The sequence below is a fragment of the Podarcis tiliguerta genome (genome assembly GCF_965153285.1).
Source record: "Podarcis tiliguerta genome assembly, chromosome: 9".
Taxonomy (NCBI): domain Eukaryota; kingdom Metazoa; phylum Chordata; class Lepidosauria; order Squamata; family Lacertidae; genus Podarcis; species Podarcis tiliguerta.
In genome coordinates this window covers 16144181-16156672 of record NC_139542.1, presented here as the reverse complement: position 1 = coordinate 16156672, position 12492 = coordinate 16144181, and positions in this window count along the sequence as shown.

The following is a 12492-nucleotide window of genomic DNA, read 5'->3' as shown; positions in this document are numbered from 1 at the left end:
TTTAACATGTTAAATTCAACATGTCCGGCACCCTGGAATTAGAAGCGTGGCCCAGAATTAGAAGGGGGAGTCCAGACACCCCACAACATTAACAACAATATGTACACACAATCCTGCAATCAGTGCTAACTTTCCAAAGGAGAGGAGTGAGGATGCTGACATCAAATAACATCCGAAAGATGAATAGTACTAATAAAATGGAATAGTCCATCAAACTTTATAAGAAATAAGTTACTGTTGCCTATGCTTGGAAGTGGAAGGATAACAAGAGTAATTGATCCTCTCCCCTCCCCTCCGCTGCCACTGCCCTTCTCTGATTGTTACTTCTATGATAAAATATGCCGTAAGTCTTTCTTCTGGACTATTCTTCATTCACCACCTTCCTCAATCATATTTAATGGAGAAACAAATGCTGGCTTGGAATATGATCAGCCTCAGAAGCACAGAATGTGGGAAAGTGCAGTAGATACCAACTATCTGGCTGCTATTCCTTTGCATAATAGACAAGCTCATTCTTTGTGCAATATTGTTTCTAATATGGTTCAAGAAGGCTATGTAAAGTCAGGCCTCAGCTGCACTATCGAGTTAAAGCAGTATCATAGCACTTTAAACTGTCATAACTTCCCCCAAAGAATCCTGGAAGCTGTGGGGTTTTCTTAGGAGTTCTGAGAATTGTTAGAGCTAAAGCACTGCAGTTCCCATGAAAATTCACCAGCATTTTAGTGTGAATTTCTCCTAAGCACAATTTTGTGTGCAATTTTGACTAATGTACACATTTTCGCAAGGAATCCCTCCTAATATAATGCATTTTTATCTTTGCGAACACATTCATTTTTAGGCACCCTTTTCATAAATATTTGCATTGGTTGAAAAACCGCATCACAAAATTTCAGATAGGTGCAGGTTTTTGAAGGATAGCTTTCTTTCGGTTCCCATATTGCTTTGGAAAATGCAAATTCGATAGATTTGGTTTTAAATGTGAACCAAATTAAATTTCTCATGCATTCCTACATCAAGTTGATGGGGGGGGGAATAAGGTTTTTTTATTAAGAAAAAGCTCACACTCATGTTTGTTCATGGTGTCTAATGTACTTCAAGCTCCTGCCCGCCATCAGAGGCAGTGATGCCTTCTGCTTTGTGTCACAAGAGATGCTGCCATGCTCGGGATACCCACTCTTCATCTTTAAGCTTGAGGCAAAATAATTCTCTCGAGCTCATAAAAGGAAAAGATTGGAGGGAGGAGCTACAAACAGAAACCCCAGTTTCTCACATGGAAAGCAGAGTACAAAGGCATGGAGCCATGACTCCTCCTTTTCATTATTCATGAACTGGCCATTCTTCTTTCAAGCAGGTGAAAGCACATTCCTCCTTAGCAAACAGCACGTGATTTCTTGATACAATCAAGCGCATTGTGAAGTAGATCCTATTTGTTCTTCATCTGGATTTACTGATGGCCTCTCTTTGTATGATTTACCAGTGTCCATCTTCTGACTGTGGAGAGACAGTAGAAGAAAACACACATCTCACTAAGGGCTGGTGGGATTGTGGCTGGAAGCATGTGAGGCTTCATAAAAGATGGGGTTGTTGCGCTGGCATGGTTACGGCACTTGTTACCAGACACATAAATCAGGAACCATATTATAGAGATTCTGGCTCTCCCAAGTTCCATATATCACTGCCTCCCACTTCTCAGTATCACCGCGTGGAAGGCGAAGAGCCTATAAAAATCAATATTTTTGGTCTAGAAGGAAACCCTAGTTGCTTTTTATTTACTAGCTGTGTCGAACGGCACACACTCAAGAGGATGAGTACATATTAAGCCTTTACGTCAAAGAGTCAAGGATGTCTCTTTTTCTTAACTAAGCACCCTCCATCGAAGGGTGAATATTGCAAGGAACACCTGACAGAGCTAATGCTTTTTCTCTTAACGGCGAGATATAGGAAACTGTCGGATGGACTAACTTTGCAGGTTAAGACGCTCTCAATCAACAGAGTCTGAAGACGATTGGGATAGGTGGATGGAATTTCTGAGACAGATTGTTTATTATACTTACACACATGATGATGTGTCCACGATGCCACAAGTTGCCAGCAGAAATGTTAGGCAGTGGGAAGAAAGCCTTCCATGTTGATTGGGGATGACCTGTAGAGTTCAAGGGGAGTGTTGCCCTCCAGACATTGTTGGACTACAACTCCCATCAGCCACAGCCAGCATGGCCATTGGCCAGCAACTGGGAGTTGTAGTCCGTCAAGAAGGGAATCATGTTGGCCGTGTGGCCTATTCACGGCAACTGGATCACAAGACATTGCCCATCATTATGTTCTGAGGGGATCCCAATTTAGAAAAATAATGAGGTCACTGCTGAATGACCTAAATCTATCACCTAGCTGTCTATAGCTATAGTGCCAAGGATTAACTGAAATGTCCCAATAAAACTGAGTGAGCCGCTGCAATAAAATAATTTAACAATGAAATGTCAAATGCAATATGCAAGCAAAATATCCTCCCCTGCCCAATAAATTACTCTCCGTTTCCAGAAAAGCTCCGCTTTGAGACCTCAAGCAAAATGTGTGCTCAGTTAAGTTCAGGGCTGTGATAAAATGACGACAGTGAGCTTATTAAATGAACCTGCTCCTTGGTATTTTTAAACCTCTCGCAGTAAAAGCTGAGGACAAAGGCAAAGCACAGCATACGTTGGTTTGTACTCCTACTCGTAAGAAAATGATGAAAGCCCTCCATTTTATTTCAATGGTTCACACTCTGTTTTTTCTGCTAGGAGCTAGGAGAAGCTGGATGAACACATGAGATTGGTTGCCCTGAGCCCTCACATTTTGGGTTCCATCTTGACACACACAGGCAGAGAGTTTCTGAACAAGGGATCCTTAAACATTGCAAAATTAATAACAATGATTTCATTTGCAAGTGGAAGGTGCCTCTCAAACACTGAAGAGAATGTTAATGGGAGAAGGACTGTGATACAGAAGGTGGTGCAGATTTAGGCCCCATCTGCACTAGTCATTTAAAACAGTGTCATGCCACATTCTGATTCAGGAAGAAACTTTTTCCCAGCGTCTTCGTGGTCTTTCTCCAAAAGACTTAGGGTGAAGTGCAGGTGAATGGGGATGGAGACATTGCAGTACCCTCAGAGGGCCAAGAAGCAGCCACAGTACAGCTGGGACCAGCAAACCGAGTTTTAAATTATCTTTAGTGTAAGTAGTCAAGAGGGACGCAGGTGGCGCTGTGGTCTAAACCACAGAGCCTCGGGCTTGCTGATCAAAAGGTCGGCAGTTCAAATCCCCGCGACAGGGTGAGCTCCTGTTGCTCGGTCCCAGCTCCTGCCAACCTAGCAGTTCGAAAGCACAAAGTGCAAGTAGATAAATAGGTACCACTCCAGCGGGAAGGTAAACGGTGTTTCTGTGTGCTGCTCTGGTTCGCCAGAAGCAGCTTGGTCATGCTGGCCACATGACCCAGAAAGCTGACTGCGGACAAATGCCGGCTCCCTCGGCCAGTAAAGCGAGATGCGCATCGCAACCCCGGAGTCGTCTGTGACTGGACTTAACAGTCGGGGTCCCTTTACCTTTAAGTAGTCAAGAAGGCAGTTTCTGCATGTTCTGTTGAGGGAAATGTGGGGCAGATGAGGCTCACCAACCTGGGAAGGTGACCCATCTAGATGAAGGAAAACTCTGACCCTAAATCTCCACTGCCTTGTGGCCATGCTTATTCAAGAGAAAGTATATTCAGGAGTAAACCCCGCTGCCTTCCGGCACATCATCTTTTAAGAAAAAAAGGCCAAGGAGTAAACCCTACACAAATCCAGAGGGCAGCCCCTAAGATAGTTGGATGGTGCCTTGAATGCCTCCTTCCTGCAACTCCTGCAGCCATCACCTGTGTGGAGCCTCAATCATTAGACAAGTTTCAGCAGTCAACACATGGTGTCAGAAGTGGGATTGTTCCACACAGACCAATACCCCCCCAAAAAGTGCAGCAGAACAAGAAATACAAATGGAAATACAGAATTGAGAGAAGTGAAGGGAGCTGTATAAAACCCTTTTATTAAACCAATTAATTTGCCAATATGGTTCAGACCTTTAATTTAATAGTTAAAATCCAACCGACAACGCAGGAGCCAATATGTGAATCAAGCTGGTATACGTTGCTTGTGTTCAGTTCTGATTTTCAGCAAGCTAGTCCATGCTCTAGGTTGCCAGTGTGTGTGTGTGTGCCAGCATGGAAATTTAATTTGAATTGCCCCCTTTGAGCATCACCTCCCAATTTGCTCGGGAGGACATGAAAAGACGGCCTTCTACCATCAAACTGAATAAAACTGCAGACATAAAAGTAGCCAGCAGCTTGGATGTAGCAGTTTATTAGTTAAACTGGGTAATCAGATTTGAAAAGACACTATAATTGAGATCAAGGAGTGGAAATGTGCTGCATTAGGTTGTTATGGTAACTGGGGGCGTGCATGGAGATGGAGCCTTAAAGAGATAAGGCTCTGGGAAATGCTAAGTTCACAATGTGATGAAGTTACCCAGGGGGGAAAGGCAGACACTACAGAAGATTTGCACCATCGCATTTGGAATACCTAGGGAGCCTCTGCAATCAGGTGTCCCCCATATAAGTATGTCTCTAGCTTTGTGTTGGTCTTGTCTTTGGGGACAAGATCCAGGAAGAGGGATGGTGGATATGGTAGTGTATCTCAGGACCTTGCAGTATGATATATAATAATATTATAGCATACAGTGGTACCTCGGGTTAAGTACTTAATTCGTTCCGGAGGTCCGTTCTTAACCTGAAACTGTTCTTAACCTGTTCTTGGGGCGAAGACATGACTGCTTCAAGTAGTATGATGCCACTTTAAATGTATACTGTAGATGAGTCCAGAGAGAAAACATTCCTGCTGGCTTTTGCCATGTCGGTGGCCAGTATGTGGGCCCTTACAGGTAGCATCTGAATACGACCCTCAACATTAAATAAATAAATAAAAACAACCCCAACAGTAGATGGTTGTAAACCCACATTTGCTACCGACTATAGATTTGACTGGTGTGTTGACCATACCAAATTCCATTTTCTGTTCAATGCACTTCTACGAATTTTGCAAATGTGAATTTGCTGCAACCGCACTTCATGCATTCAGATACAATACATCTTCAATGTACACCTTAAAATGTAATGCTTTATTATTTAAATCTACGGCCTCTTAAATTGTTGAGGGGAGAGTATAACTCTGTGTTTTTATATTTTAAACTGCCCTGTGATCTATGGATGAAGGGTGGTATAGAGATTTAACAAATATAATATTTATGTTATTAATAATATACATTTTATTAAATGAAATTAAAAAATGAATGAAATATCAAAATAAATTCTTCATCCAGGCTGCAATTTCATTGTAAAACACACCTTTAAGCTTTCCTTTTTGGAAACAATAAAATACTGCTAAAGCAGCTCATTCCATGGCATCTTTTCATAAACGAAAGTAACAGTTACAATGCATATTTGGCAAGGAAACTGTAACACAGGTCACACATTAAGCAGCTTGTGCTAATTGCCAGAATGATTTATAGTTTTATTTTTAATTTAGCCATCAGCTAATTTATTAGATCGGTATTAGGACAACAGAGCAGAACCAACAGGATTTATAAACAGATCAATCACAATTCTCTCTCTTCAAAAACACAAATTGTCAACAGAAATGGGTAAAAATTGTTATGTATGTATATGTTTTAATTCATAACCCCCACCACCCCAAGAGATTTAGTGAAATTTAACCATAAATAGCTTAGAAGGAAGCTTTGGTTTGTTTGTCTAAATTAACCTTCAAATTCCATATTTAAACCCACTCATCTGTAGCCACCAAAAAGCATATTTATTGCTGAAACCAGATGTTTGATCCAGTGGTCAGTTATAACCTCTGGACTTCCTAGTCTTGCAAAGGGGACTCTTGAGATGGGAATGTATAGATAGTAAATCTATTTTAAAGTATGGCAGACCATCAGCACTGCATTTTGGGGAGGACCCTCATTCCGTGGAGTAGGCCCCCATATTTCTGCCCCCCCACACAACCCCTGCCCTGATGACACCTCTGATCTGGTGGCAAGAAAGGAACTGGAAAAACAGGTTGCCTCTTCTATGCTTCAAAGATGTCAAGGTTTTTATGAATAATTTGCACAAAGGTCATAGCAAATGGTGCATGTGCTTAAACTTTCCCCAGATGGACATGTATGTTGGGGAAAACGGTGGACAGAAGAATGGATAAGTGTTCACCTCCTCCAATTTCACATGAAGTCCATCACACCCTTTGGAACAGGTATCGTTTCCTTTTTCTGATACCGTCCCTCACAAAACACTGCCTAATGTATTTTGCCACCTGATGTCCATGCAGAGTTGTAATGTCTGAACAAGGTATGCATGCATAAAATCCTCTGCATGTTGGCTCAGATTACCTGATGTCCTAGATAAGTCCCAGAAGTGTTTTGTTTTAAAACTTGAAGTGTGTGTGTGTGTGTACTGCAATTTAAACAACTGTAGATTTACCTAAGGGACACGGGTGGCGTTGTGGTCTAAACCACTGAGCCTAGGGCTTGCCAATCGGAAGGTCGGCGGTTCAAATCCCCGTGATGGGGTGAGCTCCCATTGCTCAGTCCCAGCTCCTGCCAACTTAGCAGTCCAAAAGCACGTCAAAGTGCAAGTAGATAAATAGGTACCACTCTAGCAGGAAGTTAACAGCATTTCTGTGTGCTGATCTGGTTTCGCCAGAAGCGGCTCAGTCATGCTGGCCACATGACCCGGAAAAACTGTCCACAGACAAACATCGGCTCCCTCGGCCAGTAAAGCGACATGAGCACTGCAACCCCAGAGTCGTTTGTGACTGGACTTAACTGTCAGGGGTCCTTTACCTTTACCTTTTTGGACTTACCTAAAAGAAATGGAATTGTTTGTTTAAAAAGGCTGTAAAATATGATATAGGAATCTGCTGTTCTAGCATCCCAGATGGGTGACCGCCCATCCTTTGCTAAACAAATTCTAATGAGTCCATCCAACCACCTTTCAAGACAATCTGTTTGGTGGTGGACTTTGGGCTTTCAAATTTCAGCAGCATCGTATGCAAAACCAAAAATCGGTGCCCCCACCCCACCTTTCGCCTTCCATTTTACATCATTGTTGTGGCACCCCCTGCAGTGCCCTCTTAGCTCAACGGCCAATGTGAGCAAACTGGTAAAACTCCCCCAAACTCCCCTCTGGTCTGTTCCACTGTCAAACATCTCACACCACCCAGATGTTCTTCCAAATTTTGATTACCATCCCCTTTCTTTAATTTGATCCCAATGGCCTACATCCTCTTCTCCACAGCAACACATTTGTCAGGGGGTCTTTTTCTCCATCTCTGCCAGCCCATTATTTTTAATCATACTGGTTTGGAGCAGACAGAGAACCCCTCACACAGCGCTTCCCCACCCCTTTGAACTATAGGGACTCCTTTAGGCATTCTGCACTGCACTCATCATGTACTATCCCAGATTTAATGAGTGAATTCGGCCACAGCGGTCAATGCCCCACATGCACACCCCTAGAATTAAATCCTCTAAAATCCCCTGACATGGCTGGAAGCCATGCAATTAGTGTAACGGATACTTAGAAGAAGGCAAAAGTGAGGGCAGAGATTAGTGGCTGGCTAAGGAGAGTAGCAAGAAAGGAGTGGGTGCTTTGTTAACTGGGGAAAAATGAAATACTGTACATGAAAGTAAGTTTGTGTTGGTCCGGGGCAGGGGGAGTTTCTGCCATGCATTAGAAGAGGAAAGGAAGGATTGTAGTGGGGGTAGAAGTGGAGTATTAACATAATAATAAATCGAAGCAATGGATCATCGGGGATAGCTCAATTTGGTAGAGCATGAGGCTCTTGATCTCAGGGTTGTGGGTTCAAGCCTCACGTTGTGCAAAAGATTCCTGCATTGCAGGGGGTTGAACTAGAAGACCCTTGCGGTCCTTTCCAACTCTACAGTTTTATGATTCTATGATTCTTTGGTACTATGAATTACTCGTTGCAGCAACCATATTAGGAAATGTGAAGCTGCCTTGGATCAGTGCATTTGCAAGCAGACTCCACTGATATGTGCTCAGAACATATTGTACCGTGAAACTCTGTGCATTTCTGCTTAGAAGTCAAGCACACAGAATTCGGTGGGACATATTCCTAGTGTGATGGCCTGGGAATCTGATTCAGAGGCTGAACTGAAGGAATCCCAGCCTGCACAGGAGTCCCCGCTTCCAGGGCCGGCTGAGCCGGGACGGGGCCTTGAATCTGAAGGGCCCGCACCTGTGCCGGATCCTCAGGAGCAGACACAAGATGAATCCACTCTGGCTCCGGGGGTGATTGAGGACCCATTGCCTGCAGGTGCTCCTCTCCCAGCCCTGTCAGGGGAAGGTGAGGCGGCCTCTGGGTCCAGTAACCCTCCAGCCTCTCCTGAACTGCAGAGGCTCAGGGCAGAGAGGCGGAGGGAACTAAGTTCTCTGAGGAGGAGTGCTCGCCTTAAGGCCAGGAGAGGTGAGTCACCTGTGGGCCGGGACTGCCCTAGGCCCCAGAGGAGATAAAGGCCAGTCAGCCCAGTCCCAGATTGCAGGAGCAACGTCATTGGAAACCTGTTTCTGCCAGCACCCAGACCTGTTTTTCCGGAGTTCCCGACCACGCCCGGCTTCTTGATTTGGACCCCACTTCGCCCTTGGTGGACGGTCTCCAGGCCCTCGACCCAGGACCGGACTCTGACCACGCCTCACGGTAACCCCCCCCGGACCAGTACACCTAGGTAAAAGACTGTGGCCTTCAAAGATCTGCCATCTTTTGAATTTACAGCTGTTTCTGCTATCTGTCTCCTCGCCACATAGTGGAAGTGAAACATAAGGCTTAGTTTGGGTAAAAATGACCATTGAGCAATGTTCAGGTTGAAAAGATACAGCAAGTGGAGTGAATATAGAGAATATGCTTCAGGTTCATTAGGATGGAATCATAATTTTCTGCAGTTGTCTGAACTTTTGAGGGGGGGGGGTGGTAAGTTCTCATTGAGCCACACGGCGCTAATACGTTCACAGAGTGGCTTGTTAGATCAGTGGTTTGCAGAGGGGCATAGTCTGGAGGGGGTAAAGCTGGGAAATACTGGGTGAGGAACAGCTGGAAGAGGAAAACACCAGGAGAGAGACAGCTGGCAGATTCAGTGTCCTTGGACAGCATTCTTGACCCCCCCCCCTTCGCCTAGGACTCGACGGGCTCTGAGAGTGATGGAACAGAAAACGCAAAAACAACAAGCTCAGATTACCAGACGTAGGAGTAATGTTGATTAATGGGGACAAAGGAGGTAAACCTTTACTGGGAGCTACGCCGTTTTTAGAGAGATATGCATACCTTTGTCTCTTGCTGTGATTATTAAAGAAACTATCTGGTAAGAATGCTCTTTTCATTTGATTAATTGCTGCCACAGGGGGAGGGATTCGATTCCCTGAAGCCTAACAGTATGTCCGTTTAATGGAAGCAAAAAGAGAATGTGCCCACTATGGAGGAAAATCCACAATGTGGGCACCATGCCAGAAAAAAATCCTATATTCAGAAAGCAAAGGTACCAAGAGTAGAGTTGTACTAGATGACCTGGGCACTACTAGTGTCACAGAAGTTCATAGTTTCCTATAAATATCAGCATCTTGCCTTCCAATCTGAGTTGGAGAAAAGTTTCTCCCAGCCTTCTTTCCACTTACTTGACTGACAGAAGCAAAAAGTTCTCACTGAGGATCCATACAAAGATCTCAGGTGCCCTGGGAAAATTGCAGGTGCCATAGGGACATTTGATTTCCCATGGTGTCTTATGTCTGAGACACAGGTGTGGTTTTTTAAAAGAAAAAGTGATAGTTTCGATGTTGATTAGCGTAGCAGTGCTGGGGACAGAATAGTTGGTTAATCACTTTCCCATGTGTCCTTTTCCTAATTTAAATACCCCACCCACCCAGACCTGCTATTAGCTCTGCTGGGGTGGGTAACTGGTATGATAATACAAGTATCTATTATTCCTACCCCTTCTGCCCCTCCCCCCAAAAAACCACTGGGCTAATAGCAGTTTCGGTAAGAAATCTGGGTTGGGAAAACAAGGCCAGGCAGGGAGGAAGCTAAGCACCACCTTCTGAAGCAACAATGCTCTGTTCAAAATTGGAACTCAGTGCAGCTGCTTTTGAGTTAAAAGGGGTTGAGAGCCCAATCACAGATCTGCTATACCAAATTTGTTCTGGTCCTTAATCACATCATACTGGCAGCCCAAGAAAGTTTATTTATGGAAGGACTGTAAGGTCGGGTGGGGAGAATTAACACATTTTAGCTACAATCCTATGTAATCAAGGATAGGATTTCAGCCTTTGACCTTTATTTCTCTGGTATTTTGCTGGTCCTTCAAATCCATTATGGTAGTTTACTACATCACAGCTTTAAAAGAATCAATACTCACTTTAAAGGAGTCAATTTTAAAGCCTCCCTGGAGAAACTTTCCGTTCACATGAAGTATCTTCATTGTTGTTCCAAGAAACTCTAGGGCGTATCTCTCAATCATAGCCTCCAAAATGAAAAGATCTATTTACGAAATTTCCCTGTCTGTATTTTCAGGCCTGTTATGGGGGTGGTGGTGGTTTGCTTTGAGAATTTCCTGTGGGGAAAATAAGATGAACAACATGACTAGTCAGATTGACCTTTATTATTGTAAGAGTTTTACAATTGCAGCCACGTAGGATTTTTTTTTTGGGGGGGGGAGGGGATATTGGGCTTCATTGTATACTCACAAAAAACATGGAATAAACTGAAAATGGAACTATTTTGGATATTTTAATTTTGTTAAAACATTATGCTGCTACCAGATTTCACCAAAAGTCAAACATGAAGCAAATTTGAAGGTTTCTTTTCAGGTGAAACATCTGAGGAATTTAAAAGGAAGCTACAAGCTTGATGATAAGATGAGCAAATGTTCTCAGAGATAGCAAACAGGAGATGGTCCACAGATTCAAAATCTGCATCTAGACATATAAATTAGCAGGTGCACATTTTATACAAATCCATATCTTATTTTATCTTCCGCTTTTAGTGATGCAAAGAAGCCACCCTAGATCTGATGAACTTTAAGAGGAAACAAACAAAAACCAAAACACCCTCTCATAAGACTATTGGAATTTCTTCAGGGTGGAATTATAGGTTGTCTCTATTTCAGCCTATTTCAGTTAAAACAGATGGCTTGTTCATGTGTTATACTGAATGCAGGTACAATCATTTTCTTCATATGTTTGTGTGAAAGAGTGTACACTTGTTGATGTGTATACCTCAGCTACTGTGCACAAACCACACACTTGTTACATGAGAATAACTGTATGAGTATACATTTCAGCTATTGGTGTACATAAGTTCACACACCCGTTAAACGCAATGTGTGAACACCCTTAGTCTACCTGAACGCCTCTTCTCTCTTCCCAGCTGCTTCTGCTGATCCTAAAGTCATGGTCTGGAAAAGACTCCTAGGGCTGGAAAAAAAATCCATTGCCTGATGGCCAGCACCAAGTCTCTCTCCCTTCGCAGTTCTTCCTCTGAAAACAGCTCTCTTATGAAGACTGCTAGGGCTGGAGGGTGAGGCAAGTCAGGTGGGAAAAGCCATTGCCTATTGGCCAGCACAAAGTCTCTGCTGCAGTAACTGGAAGCTGCTCCCAAGTGTTTAAAATTGGACTCCCCCAGCCCTTTCTGGTGGTGCTAAGGGGCTTCCTATGTCCCTGTCATTCTGAGCACCAGAAGCACTCATTTTAGAAACCAGGAACTGTTATGTTCTGGTCCATGATGATTCTCTTCATTTGGATGGGTATTTGGGGAGAGGTGAGCATTCACCAGCAAAAACGAGAAGAGATATGTCTGGTGCTTTATCCTTAGCACATCACTCATAATAGTCTCCCTGACATGCTTTCCTTACACACTTGCAAGGCTGTCATTATTTCGAAAGGGCTGGACTGACTCCATGAAAATGATTAATGTAAATCACAGAGCAACATCCCGGCTGGGGTGAGCGGGGTGAGCTTCAATGACATCAACGATCTAATTTTATCTAGTGCATCATGGGGGAACCGATTCAATATTTTACAACGCAGGGTCAAGGTGGGGGTGGCTTGATTTATATCATTAAGCAAGTTGGCTTGGGAATCAATAAGGGGCAGAGCAATCCTATGCTCCAGTTATCCCAGAATGCCAGGGAGAGAGCGCTAGCATCCCATACTTCCTCAGCCCTCCGGGAGGGGAAAGGAAAGACACTGAAAATCAGAAAGCAGGGTAAAAATAGCACACATGCCATCAGCGTCCTGGAAATATGGGCAAGTTGGAATAAATATACGAACTATTTGACAAGTAATTGTAATGAACAGATTCTGCTAATAGGACTGCAAGAAGGTTTATAAGGAGGACTATTTGAAATATTGCAAGAAGGACTATG